General features: G+C 42.5%; 1 protein-coding gene across 6 annotated transcripts in view; it reads left to right on the top strand.

Annotated features, from left to right (window-relative positions):
• Positions 1-13,235, top strand: part of HYDIN (HYDIN axonemal central pair apparatus protein) — a 549,453-nt gene that overhangs the window by 161,127 nt on the left and 375,091 nt on the right. For 5 of the 6 annotated variants that reach the window (XR_014805538.1, XR_014805539.1, XM_084959660.1 and 2 more), the window contains exon 1: positions 7,791-7,879. The exons of the other annotated variant lie outside the window; for it this stretch is intronic. The gene's annotated coding sequence lies outside the window, so the exon portion shown is untranslated. Of the gene's footprint in view, positions 1-7,790; positions 7,880-13,235 lie in introns of those variants that run through there. 6 annotated transcript variants of the gene reach the window in all.

The following is a 13,235-nucleotide window of genomic DNA, read 5'->3' as shown; positions in this document are numbered from 1 at the left end:
GCACAGACTTATATACAGTACATGAACCAGATACACTGTATATACATGGTACTAAAATTTGGGAGCATAATTAGGACCAAAACTGTCTAAAAAGGCTCCTTAGGGGAGCAAAAATGAAATAAAAAGTCAAGAACACTGCTTCGCAGTTTAGAACAGTGTGAGCCCAGGATAGGTTCATAAATAACATTTTTGAGTAATTGCATTATGCCCTCTTTAATAGCTGCAGAAGTGAGGTTCAGCGAGGTGAAGCAGCTAGACTCAGGACGTGAAGGTGATAGATGGTAGAACTGAGTCTCCAGCCTCGATTTCCTCAGTCTCAGGCTTTTTATCCTAAGCCACTCAGTAAATGCTCAATATATGCTTTTTGAGTTGACTTCAACAACCTAGACCTTCCCACAAGAGGAAGGAAAGCAAACTTGTATTTCCTCAATGATCCAACAGGTAATCTCAGAAATTCATTCTATTCAGAGAAGTCCAGTAGGTCTTCTTCTTCAGGGGCATTAATGGTGCTTGTCTTTGAAAGGGCAGTTGGTTCTATCTCCTACTCTTGAGAACATAACAGTGCAAAAGTTAGCACCATTTTTCGTGTCTTAGTAATTGTTTCACAGCATCTCTGGCCTGAAAGAAATGAGTAACAACTCCCATTTATTAAGTAAGCAGGTCCAAATAGCTGTATCAGCACTTGTGTTCTAACGGTTTAATGCCTTTTGAACACTGCACACCTTCTCAAGCCTTGGAATCATATCGGATACCACTGGTCTCATTTCCTGTTCCACACTGAGTTTCACATGGTACTTGCCTTCCTCACAGCAATGACGAAACACCCAGCTTTGAAAATATTTAGTCATTGGAAGCAGAGTAATAATGTAACATTTAAACTGAATTACGTCACGCTAGTAGTTTCTGACAGATATTTCTGTGATTCCCATGAAGATTTAAAAGAACCTGAGACACCCCTGTGGGTTCACTGTGGCCCCCTGAGGTGCCTCAGGACACAGTTTGGGAACTGTGGCAGTAGACAAAGGCAAGAGAGGATGTTGGCTTGAGACAGAGTGGTGGTGGGGGAGTTGGAAAGAAGTGGGAAAATTTGCAGAAAAATTGGAGGCAAGGAGAACTGGTCCAAAAATGGTAAATGAACCCAATGCAGAGATGAAGGAAAAAAGGCTTGAAAAATGAAGTCTGGCCCCTGGATGCCCGGAGAACTCCCAGATAGTAGACCGCCTTTGGGAGCTCTGCCCAGCCCACCTTCACTTTCTTGAGAATGGACAACCACCCTCCACACAGGAATGGCCTGGCAGCTGTGTTCATCCGGTGTGACCCTCCCTTGGGTAGATGTGAACAGACTCAAGGGGATATGTTGTATGTGAATCAGCCTAAACCAGTCAGGTTTTCTCTCCCAGGAACTTGGAATGAAAACTTAGTGTATTTGTTCCTTAAGGCTGCTGCAACCATTACCACTCCCCACGTGGCTTCCCTCTATAGAAACTTCTCTCACAGTCTGGAGGCCGGAAGTCTGAAATCAAGACACAGGCAGGGCCACACTTGCTATGGAGGCTCTGAGGAGACACCTTCCTTGCCTCTTCCTGTTTTAGCGGCTGTCGGTGGTCCTTGGCCTCCTTGGCTGTATCTCTTCAAGCTGTGCCCCTGTGGTCCCATTGCTTCTTCCCCTTTATGTGTTTGTATCTTCTCTCCTGTTCTCTCTCTTACAAGGTCGGTGGATTCAGGGTCCACCTGGGTAATTCAGGATCATCTCATCTTAAGACCTTTAACTTAATTAAAGCTACAAAGACCTTTTTCCCCCCCCCAAATAAGGTAGCATTCACAGCATCTGGGTTTTAGGACAGAGACACGAACCTTCAGTCTCTAGCACTGGATGACTATTTGGGAGGTGATGTCAAAAGAAGATTGAGACTGAAGGATGGTGACAATATTAGCAAGAATGATAGTTTTCTTTTATTAAGCCCTTGATGTCTATTATTATCTTATTTAGTCGTCAGCAATCCTGTGAGGTAGTGCCCCTGTTTTACAGATGTGGAAACTGCACAAAGCACAGAAAGGTTAAGTAGCAAACTCCACACAAGGAATACATTCAGAACCGGAGTCATCTCGTAATAGTAAGAAAAATCACTGCTCAAGTTTTGAGCAACTGTGATGGTCTGTGAATTTTATACACATTGAGCTCTTTCAAATGATAAGCCCATGATTTCTGGGTATCTTGCCCAAGGCCCTCCTCTGCATGGGTTGCATGAACCAGGGTTGCTAAGGTGGTCTTGGTGTCTTGAGGCCCTCAGGATAATGGGTCTGTTTCACTCTGAAGTCTGAAGAAGTCTCCATCTTCACAGTCTTTGGGTAATTGACTCAAGGACCTGCTCATATTTTAGAAAGAACAAGGCTCTGGCCTTATCTCTGTGACTTGATTCAAATGTGAGCTTCCCTGGGGGTCCGGCAGCATAAGAATGGAGAAGTCTTCATACCTCCTGTTAGCCTTTTTGGTTGCAGGTTAACGAAAGTGATTCTTAAATTGGATCTGCTTTTTAATTCTATAATGAGGGTTCAGTTGGATATTCATTTCTGGATGCATTGCTTTTTTGGTTTTGTGTTGTTTTTCCTGTGTTTGCCTGCCTGCCTGTCTCTATGGCACTGGGAGCAAATCAGGTTTCCGTCATCAGGCAGCAGCTGCAGATGGGCCCGAAGGGCGTAGAGACCAAGGTCACTGGCTGCAGCCCCTGCAAGGCCTCTGGGGACGGGAGCTTAGATGCTAGTCTTAGGTCTGAGGCTGAGACTAGAGAATTTCTTTTCCTCCTACAATAGTACGCACTTGAATCCTTCACCTTATACATCGTCTACTGTTGGGAATTCTTCAGATGTCACACTTGATGCTGCTTTTATTTATAGCCCGCCTCATCTTTCTTATGTAACTCTTAAATCAGGCAAGCATGACTCGTGGCCCACAGTCATAAAGCAACATAATTTTTATCTTCTAGTCTGTCTTTAAAATGTGTCTGTGGGGCAATTTTTTTTTCCTGCCTCTGGGTGAATTCAGTGTGTGCCAAGACTTTTACGGACCCTCTTGTGTGTCAAAACACAGTCTCAGTATGTTCTGACCAAGGTGGTAATCAAAACTTTTAATTTAAAATTATGTCTTTCTTTCTTATTTATTTGTTTATCTATCTTTTTAGGGCTGCATTGGTGGCATATGGAAATTCCCAGGCTAGGGATTGAATTGGAGCTATAGCTGCTGGCCTACACCACAGCCACAGCCACAGCAACGGCCAGATCTGAGCTGCGTCTGTGACCAACACCACAGCTTATGGCAACCCACGGAGTGATGCCAGGAATCGAACCTGCATCCTCGTGGATGCTAGTTGGCTTCATTACTGCTGAGCCACAACTGGAACTCCGGCTCCCTCCTTTTTCAGTTTGTGCCTGCTGCAAACAGGAAACCTGCCATTGGGGAAGGTTTCTTTTTTTTTCTTTCCTATTGTCTTCTACTTGGGTTCCTTGCCAGCCACCATACTGTGCCCCCAGTTGGGTAACTATTTTCTGGCTGCTCTGGGATTAGATCAGGAGAAAGAAAGAGATGAAGAGGTGATAAGGAAGTTGTTACTTGTCTGATGCTGTTGTGATTAGACTGATACTTCCATCAGTGGAGCAGTTTACACTTACTGTCATCACTGGGCATCTGTACCCTGCAGTTCTCATATTGGGGTTCAAATGCATCTCTCTTGTGGCTGGTTCTTTGCTTTCCTTTAGCCCCTGGAACCTCCCATTACCCTCAGCATGCCTGGGCTGAGTTGTCTTTGTCTTACCATTGGACCCAAAATGACCCTACGCATTTCTCAAGAGAAATCTGTAGAACCATAGGAAACACTCATGCGTTTTTACCCTTGATAAATCCTGGGGGAAGGTGATGTGCTGTTCCCAGCCAAGCAATTCTTCCTTTGCTCTGCTGTCTGCCCACTAGTCTGCTCATCTCTTGCTCTTTAGAACTATTAGGTTGGATTCAGACCCAAGCCCACTATGTTAAACTCATCGAGTATCTCCTCAACTCCTTTTTTGGACTAGAGATTAGGAAGTGGGGCTCACAGTTTTGAAGAAATCCTTAATCACCTACTTCTGCCCCTTTTATATGCTCCAGGCTTGAAAGGCTTGAGAGCTGACTACCTGTTTTCTTTGTCCATTCTCTGTCTAGTTCCTCCATTTGAAATTTGCTACCTATTGCGCCTCCACTGAAAAGTCTATTCAAACATCTGTAATAAGATATTACTTGTTTAATTCAACTGGTGTTAAACTCCCATTAGACCAGTGCTGTCCAACAGAAAACAATGCAAGCCCCATATATAATTTACCACTTTCTAGCAACCAGATTAAAGAAAGGCACAAGTGAATTAATTTTATTAATAATCTTATTTAATCCAGTATATCCAAAATGGTATCATTTCAATATGAAATCAGTGTTGAAAATTATTAATGAGATATTTTGCATGCCTGTTTTGCACTAAGCCTTTGAAATCCAGAGTTTATATTTGCCCCATATTCCTGTTCAGGGCAAACACACATCAGGTGCTCAACAGTCATAAGTGTCTAGTGGCTCCTATAATGGACATCATGGCATGTAAGCTCTTGTGGCAAGATTGGTGGTGTTCTTGCCTTGTCATTGCTAGATACCACAGTGCTTGGTATGTAGTAGGCATTCACATTGGTGAAATTGAACTGAAAGGTAACTGAATGAAGAAATTATCAAGGAAGTTGTTCGGTGGCTTCCCACAGCACTTCGAGTCTCAATCATTCAATTCTGCACACATTTTCTTTGCCCAAAAAGTAAATGAAATTGTAGGCAGGGCCTCTGTACCTGCCCGCTTGCATCTCTCACAAGCATCCTATCTCAGTAAATCTATTTCTTGCCCATCACTTTGTCTCTCACTGAATTCCTTCAGTGCAGAGGCATGAAAAACCTGAACTTCAGTGAGTCCAGACACCGGGAGAACCCAAGACCTCTGAGATCACTGGGCACAGATACTTCATGTTCTTAGACCTGCTTCCATCCTCATCACCTCTACAGCCATAGGAAGGAAGAGGTATATTAATGGTTCAAAGAGGAATGGCATTGAAGGGTGCCCACTGCCGGCCAGCAAAGTGTTCTCAGAGCCACCATTTCCTGTTCTGAACACTGAAGCAGCCTCCCCAAGGAACTTTACAGAGAAGAGGCCTTTTTTTGGGGGGGGGCGCTGTACCCACAGCATATGGAGGTTCCCAGGCAGGGGTCAAATAGGAGCTGTAGCCATTGGCCTACACTGTAGCCACAGCAACACAAGATCTGAGCCGTGTCTTCAACCTACACCACAGCTCATGGCAGCGCTGGATCCTTAACCCACTGAGCAAGGCCAGGGTTCGAACCCGCAACCTCATGGTTCCTATTGGATTCGTTTCTCCTGCACCATAAATCGGGAACTCCCTACAGAGGAGAGGCTCTCTTATCCCAGACAGTTGTCTGCACAGAAAAGTAATGAAACTGCATCTCTTAAAAGATAGTTTGGAATCTAACTAGCTATCTCTTCTACCTAGGCTTGTCTCTGATCAATTCCAAAAAAATATTTCCCCAAACCAACTAGAAAACACACATCTTAAAATTAAAAAAAAAAATGTAATGCATTTATTCCACAAGCATTTAAGCTCTGTGAACACAGAGGTATCTTTGTCTTGTCTTCCCCGTCTAGCATACTTCCTGGCACTGTGAAGTGAAGATTCACATAGTCAACAAATATTTATTTTGTATTCATGCAGGGCCAGTCATTTCAGGTGCTGGGGACACCCTAATGAACAATGTAGGCACAGTCTCTGCCCTCATGGAACTCACAGAGCCTAAAAAGTAACAAGGATTATGGAGTTCCCATCCTGGTGCAGCGGAAATGGATCCAACTAGGAACCTTGAGGTTGCAGATTCGATCCCTGGCCTTGCTCAGTGGGTTAAGGATCCGGTGTTGCCATGAGCTGTGGTGTAGGTCGCAGACTTGACTTGGACCTGGAGTTGCTGTGGCTCTGGCATAGGCTGGTGGCTACAGCTCTGATTAGACCCCTAGCCTGGGAACCTCCATATGCCGCGGGTGCAGCCCTAAAAGGACAAAAAGAAAAAAAGAAAAAAAAAAAAGTAACGAGGATCATGAAAGAAATAACTAGGGTGATGTGGTAAGGTAACTAGGGGTCAGAAGAGCAAGGGAGTAGCCTGGCCTCAGAGAGCTGGGGACGGGCCATCTGATGTGTCTCACCACAGTTGTACAGGATCTCTCCTTTTTAGCCACATGAGCCTTTCATTGCCTGCACACCCTGTATTCATTCCTTTTAACTCTGTTTCCTTTGCCTGTGTTGCTGTCTTCCTTGACCTTGTATAGCCGGTGCCGTCTCACATCTTCGCTCAGATAACCAGCTCCTCAGTGCGCATTTCCCTCGTCACCTAGACACTCGCCACCATGTCACCACATTGTGTTTATTATCAGATTCTGAAATGATCTGTTGTCTCCCACACCATAAGGAGAACTCTAAGAAATTAAGGACTCCATTTTGACAATTTCTTACTTCCAGTGGCTAGAAAAGTGTCTCTGTGATAAATGCCCCACCCATAATTAGTGATCAATAGATATTTATTGAATGAGTGAATAAAGGTCAAGAGTTCAGGTCTTTGGGAGATGTCTCAAGGCAGGATTTGAATGAGAGCACAGTTTAAATGGAGTATGGGGAGTTCCCGTCGTGGCGCAGTGGTTAATGAATCCGACTAGGAACCATGAGGTTGCGGGTTCGGTCCCTGCCCTTGCTCAGTGGGTTAACGATCCGGCGTTGCCGTGAGCTGTGGTGTAGGTTGCAGACGCGGCTCGGATCCCGCCTTGCTGTGGCTCTGGTGTAGGCCGGTGGCTACAGCTCCGATTCAACCCCTAGCCTGGGAACCTCCATATGCTGCGGGAGCGGCCCAAGAAATAGCAGCAGCAACAACAACAAAAAAGGAGTCTGGGAAGAACTGCACTTTTTTCTTTTCTTTCTTTTTTTTTTTTAAATTTGAGGTCTTTGAGAAGGAAGATGGGGTGAATGCATAGAGCAGTTATTCTCTAGCACTTCCTTGGGCATCGGCAACCTGGGTTCTAGTTCTGGCTCCTTTAAGACTCCGCAGTTATGGGAGTTCCCATTGTGGCACAGCAGGCTAAGAACCCAACTAGTTAGTATCCATAAGGGTGTGGGTTGGATACCTGGCCTCCCTCAGTGGGTTACAGATCCGGCGTTGCCATGAGCTGTGGTGTAGATCGCAGATGCGGCTGGGATCTGGCATTGCTGTGGCTGTGGTGTACTCCAGCAGCTACAGCTCGGATTGGACCCCTAGGCTGGGAACTTCCATATGATGTGGGTGCGCCCTAAAAAGACCAAAAAAAGAAGAAGAAGAAAAAAAGACTCTACAGTTATGGACCATCCTAATGGGTAAATGGACATAAACTTTTGCGTATAACTTAAGGGTTCACAGACATCCTGAAGAAGTAAAAGGACCTTTAAGTTAAAAATTCCTGTAGAAATGAGGATCCTTACAGCGGCATGGGCAGACAAGTGTTAAATAAGATAATGCATGATGCACCTTAAAAGAACTAGCACAGGTGTCTGGTGAAGGGTGCCTTTAGGGAGAGGGTGTGTCCAAAGAATTCCTAAAAATCAAATTCTTTCCAACTCTTGCTGCTTGGCGGTTGCTATGGACGCTTGCCTTCTCCAATCATCAAGCGGCTTGCTAAGCTGTGCGGCGCTGTGGTTGCTGTGGCAACGGATGGCAACAGCTCTGCAACCCGTCTGCACAGGAGGAGAGCCAGCTGCTTGAAGCTGTGTGGCGAACCCCTTGGCCGCAGCCTCTGTGAGTTGGATGCGGGGTCTTGGTAGATAATAGGACGCAGGATTGACAGGGAGTCAGAGGAGCTCTAGGGTCGGAGAATCTCACAGTGCTCGTGGGGCCACAATACTAGGGGTACGGGACTAGCCGATACGTCCCCTCCTCGCCTTTCCGCCCTTTGTCCCAAGAGTTCAAGATTTCCAGACCCCATCCCTCCCCAGCCTCTCCTGGCCCTTTCTCCTCACTGCGCGTTAAAATAGCGAAACCTCCGATTTCTGTTCCTGGGATTCCTCAGCCAGACTACCTCTCAGCTGAAAAGGCAGAGACTTGGGTGTTCACCTTGCTTTTAACTTCTAGTTAGCTGTGAGGCCTTGACAAATAATTTTTTGTATTTCCTTCCCAGGAAAATGGGGTGCCATGCCCCCACTCTCCCTCCTGTCCTCCTGTCTTCTCATAAGGGCTTTGTGGATCAAATGCATGGCCAGTACACCCTCAGATGCGCTTTACCTGTATAGTCTCATTTCGTAACCATACCTGTAAAGTGACTGTAATGATTAACCCCTTTTTACAGTTCAGCAGTCGGTTCAGATAGTGCCCCGTCCCGTGGTCAGGGCTAGTGGGTAGCTTTGGTATGACTCTTAAGCACCACCTATGGTAACTACCTGGTGGCCTCTCTGCGTGCTTACCTGTTTACCTTTGGTTTCTTGCTTCCTGCCTCTATTGGGATTTCCCCTTTTTACTTCCGAGGACTCCAACCACTATGCGTGCATTTTATCTCCCTGATTCTTTCCCACTCTTTTTCTTCTTTTTTTTTTGGCTGCATTTTTGGGCTGCATTTTCCTGGGCCAGGAAACTAACCTCCACCACAGACCACTGCATTGACAACTGCTGGGACCTTAAGCTGCTGTACCACAAAGGAACTCCTTTCCCACTCTTCTTTGCTCCTTAAAGTAACTGAGGTCTACTTCATGTCTAGTACTAACCCAAGTGTTTCTTGGGTTAAACGTTAGCACAGGATCTGTGCCCTTGATGAGATTATATGGAATTATGTTTTACTCTCTCAGGTTCAGAGTCAGTGCTAAGGTCAAAGTTGAATGCAGTCAAAAATATCCCTGGAAAATTCCTTAAATCACCTCTAGGCAACCCAATTCAGAAACTGAACCACTGAAAAGCTTTAATTCTGGGAACATTTAAACACATTTCAGCCAGTTTTTAGTTTGTAGACCTTTCTTTTTTGTCACCATAAATGAGTGGAAGGATAAATTAACCTGTTCCATTATGTCTTTGTTCTTATAAATTTTGCTGTGGCCCTCATTTCATTCTTCAGTGTCTTCCATGAGAAGGTTGATGAGGCTCTCACCATCTTTGTGGCTACCTGGACATCACTCTTTGCTTGGGGAGCTGGTAAAGCCTTAGAATCATTTACGCATCTTTCTTGGGTCTGCACTGGACTCACTGTTCTGTCATTGATGAAACTGACACCAGCATTTTCGGTACTACCGTCCCACCTCACTCTATAGCCCATTGACTGAAACAGCAAAGACTATTTTAAAGGTTATTTTTCTGTCTTTTGATTTAGCTAAATATGAATAAATTGAATTTCCATCACCTTCATTGATGTAACTCTTTTGAGGTCTTATTGTAGAGATTATGCTTGCCCTGCATAGGCATCAGCACTAGATATTTTCAGTCTTTTAGAACTTTGTCTTTCTGATGGGAAAAGGATGTTGATCACTTTGTTGTAATCCATGTTTGCCAAATTACTAGTGAGATCAAGCAGTTTATGATTATTGACTATTGATAATTGATCTTTGGATTTCATCTTTATCTTTGCCCAATTTAAAATTGATTGTCCTTTTTATATTGATTTGATTACAGTACATACCCTGGGTGTTGATACTTTGAGATATTGATATTATATTGAGATATAATTTAAGTTAGTCTTTTCTCATAGTGTTCTTAGCCATTTTTTAAAAGTCAGTTTTATGATGTATAATTTACATATTGTAGAATTTACCCCTTTTTTCTTTTCTTCCATTTTTATTGTGATATAATTGACATACAGCATGGTATAAGTTTAAGGTATACAGCATATCGAATTGGCTTATATAGATAATGAAATGAACATCCATCATCTTACAGAGATACAGCGTTAAAGAACTAGAAAAAAACCTTTTCCTTGTGATGAGAACACTTAGGGTTTACTGTCAACAATTTTCATACGTCAAGTACGACAGTATTAATTGTATTTATCATGTTGTACGTTACATCTTTGGTACTTATTTATCTTATAGCTGAAAGTTTGTACCTTTCGATGGTCCTCATCTAGTTATTTTTCCTCCCACCCTCTGCCTCTGGCAACCACAAATCTGATCTCTTTTTTTATGAGTTTGTTTAAGTATAAGGGACCCAGAGTAGTTCCTGTTACACAACATAGTGATCCAGTATTTCTGTACATTTCAAAATGTGGTAAGTCTAGTTATCTTTCCCCGTACAAAGATGTTACTTAACTCGACTATATGCCCCACACTGTATATTTCATACTCATGACTCGTTTTGCTACTGGAAATTTGTCCCTCTTAATCTCCCTCACCTATTTCTCTCCTCCCCCCACTTCCTCTCCTTGGGCAACTACTTGTTTGTTCTCTGTATCTATACCTGTTTCTATTTTGTTTAGAATTTATTCATTTGTTTTGTTCTTTAGATTCTGCATATAAGTGATAACATATAGTATTTCTCTTGCTGACTTGTTTTACTTAGCATAGTGCCCTCTAGATCCATCCATGTTGTAACAGATGGTAAGAATTCATTCTTTTTTATGGCTGAGTAGTGTGTGTGTGTGTGTGTGTGTGTGTGTGTGTGATATCACATTGTCTTTATCCACTCATCTTTTGATGGCCACTTAGGTGGCTTCCATATCTTGGCTTCTGTAAATAACGCCACAGTGAACATGCGGTCTCAGGTTTACATTCCCTCTAACAGTGCATGAGGGGTCCCTTTTTACCACATCCTCGTTGACACTTGTTATTTGTTGTCTTTTTGATGATAGCCATTCTGACAGGTGTGAGGTAATAGCTCATTGTAGTTTTGACTTGCATTTCCCTGATGATTAGTGATGTTGAGCATCTTATGTACCTGTTGGCCATCTATAAAGAGCCCAGAAATGAACCCGCACTTATATGGGCAATTAATCTATGACAGATAAGGCAAAAATACACAATGGGGAAAAGACACCTTCTTTAATAAAAAGTGCTGGGAAAATGGACAGTCCACTAAGTCAAACTGGACTACTGTCTCACACCATGCACAAAAATAAATTCAAAATGGGTTAAAGACTTAAATGCCTTTAACTATAAGAATTCTAGAAGAAAACATAGGCAGTATGCTTTTTGAGAATGGTCCTAGTAATATTTTTTTGGATATGTCTTCTTAGGCAAGGGAGACAAAAGCAAAAATAAGCAAATGGGACTTCATCAAACTAAAAAACTTTTGCACAGTGAAGGAAACTATCAACAAAAGAAGAAGCCACCTATGGAGTGGGAGGAGCTATTTGCAAACACTATATCTGATAAGGGATTAATATCGAAATATGCAAAGAACTCATACAGCTCAACATCAAAAAAAAAAAACAACAAAAAAACAAAAACCCAACACATTTAAAATGGGCAGAGGATGAGAATAGACATTTTCCCAAAATTCATCCCTTTAGGATGTACAGTCCTATGATTTTTGAAACATATGTAGTGATGTATCTATATAAATGTATAGAATGATTCCTTTAGCTCAGAAATCTTCCTTGTTGCTTGTTGTAGTCAATCGGTCTGCTTTCCCCACCTCTAGCCCCTGGCAGCCAATAATCTGATTTTTACGTTTACCAGAATATCATATACATGGAATTATAAAATACACAACACTTTTGCTTGTTTTTTTATTTAACATACTGCTTTTGAGATTTATTTGTGTTTTATACATAACAGTAGTGCCTTCCTTATTATTGCTGAGTGCTATTCTGTTGAATGGGATATACCACCAGTTGATGGACGTTTGGATTGCTTCCAGTGTTTGGAGAATATAAATAAATAGAGCTGATATAAACATTCACAGGCAGGTCTTTGTATGAACAAATGTTATTATTATTATTATTATTGGATAAATACCTGGGAGTGGGATTGCTATGGTAAATCAGAAGCTGCCAAACTGTTTTCCAAAGTAACCATACCATTTTGCATTTCTACCAGCATTATGTGAAAGTCTCATCTGCCCCACATCCTTGTCAGCTGGTGACAGTTTTGTTAATTTCAGCTATTCTTGCAGGCATGTAGTGGTTTCTCATTCTGTTTTCAATTTGCATTTTCCTGACAACTAGTGATGTTGAGCAGCATGAGCTTATTTATTACTCTGCCTCTTCCGGGGTGAAGTTTCTGTCCATGTCTTTGCCCACGTCTTACTCAGTTGTCTTCTTACTGAGCTGTCTTTTAAAGCCAAAAGTTTTGATTAAGTTTTTGGTGAAGTTCAATTTACCATTTTTTTTTTTCTGTTATGGATTCCACACTATCTAAACCTTTTGACTCACCCAAGGTAGCACAGATATTCTTCTACATTTTCTTCTTGAAGTTTTGTAGGTTTAGGATTTTATTTCCTGTTTTGTATATGAGCAAAGGTAGAATTATGTGTGGAAGACACAGTACCACCTCTGGCTTGTTTGTGAGAATGATTTATGTAATCGCAACATAGAGGGGAAGTTATCATGTTATTGATTGTTACAGTTTCACAAGCTTCAATATAGCTTCCAGAATGTTTTTCTCAAAGAATGAAAAACATTTAGAAGATGAAAACTGTTATCAAGTGTGAAAGACACCCACATAGCCTGTGAGTATTGGATGGATAGGCCATGAGATCCTGCTGTGTAGCCCTGGAAACTATGTCTGGTCACTTATGATGGGCATGATAATGGGAGAAAAATAATGTCTACATGGAGGTGTAACTGGGTCACCCTGCTGTACGGTAGACAATTGACAGAACACTGTAAACCAGCTATAATAGAAAAAAATAAAAATCATTATATATTTAAAAAAAGATACCATGTTTTAAGTTTGGGATCTGCATAGGGTGGAGATTCTTGACCCTGCACATGTGGACCTTTAGATTTTATGTTTATGTTCATCTGTTGGGGGACAGCGTTCATAGTTTTTACTCTATTCCCAGAGGGACTTGAACCTCTAAGGCTAAAGATGACGGGTTTAGGGCAGCACATTTCACAACACGGGGCACAGTGGCACGCTCCATCACAGTTGCCGTCATTAAAAGTGAAGAAGCAACTGTTTCCCGAGGGCGGTTTCTTTCTCTCATGTAATTTCTCCTAAGATCTATTTCCTCATTA

Source organism: Sus scrofa, chromosome 6, assembly GCF_054392235.1.
Source record: "Sus scrofa isolate SSC_HxYL_T2T_F1_AM1 chromosome 6, Sscrofa_HxYL_maternal_Yorkshire_Landrace_v2.0, whole genome shotgun sequence".
NCBI lineage: Eukaryota > Metazoa > Chordata > Mammalia > Artiodactyla > Suidae > Sus > Sus scrofa.
Note: the sequence above shows the minus strand (reverse complement) of the source record. Positions and strands in the feature narration are given on the sequence as shown.